At 43.8% G+C, this 5,186-nt stretch overlaps 1 pseudogene; it reads right to left on the bottom strand.

The window, feature by feature from the left end:
• Nucleotides 1–2,879: 2,879 nt before the first annotated feature.
• Nucleotides 2,880–4,018, bottom strand: LOC108285082 (annotated as a pseudogene).
• Nucleotides 4,019–5,186: the final 1,168 nt, after the last annotated feature.

Genomic DNA, 5,186 nt, shown 5'->3' with positions numbered 1-5,186 from the left:
GCATGCACTGGAGTATACATGAATTCAAGACAACATACAGTGAAGCTTGGAGGATGGATCAAGATGAACTAGAAGAGATATTCCAGAGCTTCCAAGTCACCAAGTTGTTCACTAAATGCTTCATAACGGTTTCTAGAAATGTGCCTATGAAATTTGCACCACAAGGTGTGCTTGAACTGTCTGCTCTAGCTGAGATAATTCAAATATGTTAAGTGTAAACAGTATGTGGGTGAATTGTATAGTTATGTAATTTATGCAAATTCAGAATGTGATAGACTCTATAGAACAAATGACTCACTTTCTTCCACAAATAAATTGCAAGGGGAAAAAAGGGAAAGGAAACCTATAAACTAAAAGAAACTTAAGATTCATATTAACCAAGTACAATGTGTGAAGCTTGTTAGGACATTAATTTGAGATATAAACTCGTTGTTTTAATGCGCCAATGGGAAAAAATAGAACATTTATTGTATATTTGATGAAAATGGGAATTGTTTAATTTTTTTTAAGTGTGATAATGATATTGTGGTTCTGAAGGAATGAAGGAATAAAGACAGAAGAAAAGACAAGGAATTTGACTGGCCTTTGTCCTCAGTTACTGGGAGGTAACCTATAAACCCTTGAAATTTCCCAAGTGTTAGGAGTGTCTTGGTTAGGCATGGTAGGCCCCTGAGCCCCCACCTGATAGTTTAAGCTAATAGATGGCTCAGGGTGACGCCTGGCCATGCCAGAAAAACCAACCACATAATTAGAAGGTTGGGGCTTTGAGCCTCATGATATCAGCCTGCCCTGTGCAAGTAGGGTGTGGCTGGAGCTTGAGTTCAACCACATGGGTAATAATTCCATCAACCATGCCTACATAATGAACCTGGTAAAAACTCTGGAAACCAAAACTTATGCAAGCTTCCTGGTTTGGCAGTAGTCTATGTATGTATTGCCAAATATCTATGCTGGAAGGCTCACACATCCCTGATGACACAGAAGCTTCATATTTGGAACCCTCCCAAGCCAGGATTCTTCCCCATGTCTCTCTTATAATTTGCAATCTTTGCCTGTAATTAACATGGCTGTGAGTGTATTAGGTTTGGTGAATTCTATGAGTCTTTCTCACAAATTATTAAAACGGAGGGTGGTTTTGGGACCCCCCCCGGGCCCACCCCAACTTATAGTTGGTATCAGAAATCTTGGGCAGACTTGACAGTGGAGGACTACACCCTTAACCTTGAGTCTGGCCACTTCCAGGTAGAAAGAAAAGAGGTCCTGTCTTTGAAGATACATATGGAAGCATTTACAGATGAACTGGTATGTCTTAGATCTGCTGCAAAATTACGTAGGGTGTGGGGGGAAGGGAGTTGAGACATAGATTGGCCATGTGGAGTCACAGAAGATGGATGCTGGGAACATGAGAGTTCATGAAACTACGAAACTATTGTCTCTACTTTTATATGTGATTTATATATCCAAAATGAAAATAACAGTGATCTATGCATTAAAAATATGGATCAGTACCCTCCACCGTGTGGTAGGCAGAATTCTAAGATGGCTTCCAAGATGCTAGGCCCATGGTATACACGCACCTCCACCCAATTATTCAGTCAAACTCTAAGCTAGGTGGTGCTGTGAAGGAGTTTGATGGATGAGATTAAGATCCCAAATCACCTGGCCTTAAGATAGGGAGATTATCCTGGGTTAACCTGACCAAATTAGGTGAGCCCTTTAAAAAGCTGGGACTGGCCGGGCATGGTAGCTCACGCCTGTAATCTGAGCATTTTGGGAGGCCGAGACGGATGAATCACAAGGTCAGTAGTTCAAGACCAGCCTGGCCAAAATGTTAGAAACCCTGTCTCTACTAAAAATACAAAAAAATTAGCCAGGTGGTGGCAGACACCTTTAATCCCAGCTACTTGGGAGGCTGAGGCTGAAGAATCGCTTGAAACTGGAAGGTGGAGGTTGCAGTGAGCCGAGATCGCACCACTGCACAACAGCCTGGGCGACAGAGCAAGACTCCATCTCAAAAACAAAAAACCAAAAAACACAAAGCTGGGACTTTTCCTCGAGAAGAGACTCAGAGAGAGAGCCAAAGCATGAGAGGGATTCAACACAAGGCATGTTCCTCCTTCTTGGCTTTAAAGATGGAGGAGGCCACATGGAAGGGAATGTGGATGGCCTCTAAAAGCGAAGAGGAGCCTGTGGCTAACAGCTGGTAAGGAAACGGAGACTTTAGTCATACAGCTAGAAAACCAAATTCTACCACAACCATGTTAGTTTGGAAGAGGACTTCCAGTCCCAGATGAGCATGCAGACAGACAACAACTTGATTTCAATCTTATGAGCTCCTCAACAGAGAACTCAGCTATGTCGTTGTGGCAGACCCCTGACCTACGGAAAAAGTGAGCTGAAAAATGTGTCCTGTCGTAAGATGTAAAGTTTGTGTTAATTTGTTATGCAGCAATAGAGAACAGACACAATCAATAAAAATCAATTCCAGTTAGGAAAAACAAAGTTTTACAAATTTTTGAACCAAATTTAGAAAAATACATTTATGACTGTGGTGCAGGGAAGGACTTCTTCTTCTTCTTCTTGTTTTTTTGAGATGGAGTCTTGCTCTTTCACCCAGGCTGGAGTGCAATGGTGCCATTTTGGCTCACTGCAACCTCTGCCTCCTGGGTTCAAGCGATTCTCCTGCCTCAGCCTCCCAAGTAGCTGGGACTATAGGCACGTGCCACCAACCCCAGCTAATTTTTTGTATTTTTAGTAGAGACGGGGTTTCACCATGGTAGCCAGGATGGTCTGGATCTCCTGACCTCGTGAACCGCCCACCTCGGCCTCCCAAAGTGCTGTGATTACAGGTATGAGCCACTTTTTTTTTTTAGGGTTACATGATAATTTATTTATCGAGAGCCTCCTCTCCCCACCCTTGCAATCTCTAGGTCACTTTTTCCACTTGTAGATTTTTCGCACCAGCCCCAGGAAGATGGCTGGAGCAGGGGCACTGCATACTGTTCAATGAGACCCATAATGCGGCTATAACTGTCTTCCTCATATTGCAAGAACACAGCTGGCAGATCCAGCTCCTCATATAGTGCTTTCACCTGGGCCACCTTCTCAGCCTCCTTCTGCCCGTAATTCTCCTATAGGATCTGGTACTGTTCCAGAGTGGCCTCTTGCAGACACTGAACCACCAGCCGGCTGCCTTTGTTGTCCTGGATGTCAGTGCCAACTTTGCCAGTCACACTGGGGTCCCCAAAGAGGTCAAGGTAACCAACCTGAATCTGAAAGAACTCTCCCATCTCCAGCAGGATCTTCTTGGCATTGGCATGCTCCTTCTCACCATCAACTCCTGCCATGTACATAGCAGCAGCTACAGGAAGGTAGAAGGAGTAGAAAGCCGTCTTGTACTTGACAATAGATTTGCACCTCTTTTCAGTGAATCTGCCGAGATCCACATTGCCCTGGGGGGGCTGTGATGAGGTCCAGGGTCTGCCCAATCTCAGTCTAATAGGAACTCTGCAGGAAAAGCTCAATCAGGTTCAGGTAATAGGGCTGCTTCCGGCAGTAGAGCTTCAGCAGGCAGTAGAAACATGCTTCCAGAAGGACAGCATCATTGATGGCATCCAAACCCACGCCTGGCTTCTGATACCAGCAGATCTGTCCCAGGCAAGTGAGGGATGAATCCATGATGTCATCTACCACCAGGAAGAAAGCTTGCAGCAGTTCCACACACCAGCCCACAGTCAGGGCCCGCTGGAGACACTCAGCATCCTGTTTCCTTGGCTTCACCAGCTCCTGGAATGCTACTAGCACCGTCAAACCCCGGTGATACTTGCCTCCAATGGCACTGTACTCCAGGACCTCCTTGAGCCGGGCAATAGTATCTCCTGTCTCTGAGTGCCCCATCTCATCCTCAGTCAGCACCCTAACGATCTGGGAAAAGTGCTGAACAAAATCCTGCTTTTCTTGGGCATAAGCATCTGATTTCTGGTCTCCATTCATTCTGAGGGAGGAGCAAAGGGCTCTTCTGTTCCTAGATGTGGGTTCCTGCTCAGCCAGGATTTCTTAAACTACAAAAGGCACAAACTCTAAAGGAAAAGGTCAATAGATTCAACTATGCTAAAATTACATACTTCTGGACTATTAAATGCACCAAAAAAATGAAGTGAAAAATAAATCCACAGACTAGGAGGTGCTATTTACAACTCATAAAACTTAAAAAGAATATTTTTAAGAACCTTGTACAAATCAATGGGGGGAAAAGAAGCCAACAGAATATGAATTGGTAACTCATAAAAAGGAAGCTTGAAAACCCAACAACATAAAAAGATGTCCAATATGACCCAATATGACTATTCATCAGAGAAATGCAAATTAAAACAGTAATAAAATATAATTTTCCCACATTGGATGGACAAAAGCTAAAAGTTCAGATAATTCAGTTTTGGCAAGGATGCAGGGTAACAGAAGCTGTCATGTCCTGCCAATGAAAGTGTCAAATTGTATAGGCACTTAGAGAGCAACGTGATAATATCTAGCAAATTGAAGATGTAGCCAGGTGTGGTGACTCACGCCTGTAATCCCAGCACTTTGGGAGGCCAAGGAGGGTGGATCATGAGGTCAGGAGTTTGAGACCAGCCTGGCCAACATGGTGAAACCCTGTCTCTATTAAAAATACAAAAATAAGCCAGGTGTGGTGGCACACGCCTATAGTCCCAGTGACTCGGGAGGCTTACACAGGAGAATCGCTTGAACCTGGGAGGCAGAGGTAGGTTGCAGTGAGCCGAGACTGTGCCATTGCACTCCAGCATGAGTGACAGAGTGAGACTCCATCTCAATAAATAAATAAATAAATAAAATTGAAGATGTATCTGCCCCTTGACCCAGCAGTTCCACTTATGGGAATATATTCTAGATAAAATCTTATACGTAGGCTCAGTGAAACAAGTACCACTGCAACATTATCTGTAATATGAAAGACTCCAAGCAACCTAAACGTCCATCGGTAAGATAATGATATTAATTAACTTTTCATTTGTATCAATTCTCAAAATGCTCCTTTCATCTTGACTGCCCACCCATCTGGAAATGATCTGGAAACATGAACTGTTTGTTACACCAGCTCTAAGAGTCACCTGCCTTTCTCTGGATTGTTGTCATCCTCAGAAAAATGTTTTTACTGACTGTGATCTTCT

This window comes from Cebus imitator, unplaced genomic scaffold, assembly GCF_001604975.1.
Source record: "Cebus imitator isolate Cc_AM_T3 unplaced genomic scaffold, Cebus_imitator-1.0 Scaffold289, whole genome shotgun sequence".
NCBI classification, from domain to species: domain Eukaryota; kingdom Metazoa; phylum Chordata; class Mammalia; order Primates; family Cebidae; genus Cebus; species Cebus imitator.
The sequence above is the reverse complement of the archived record's forward strand: the minus strand, read 5'-3'. Positions and strand labels throughout refer to the sequence as shown.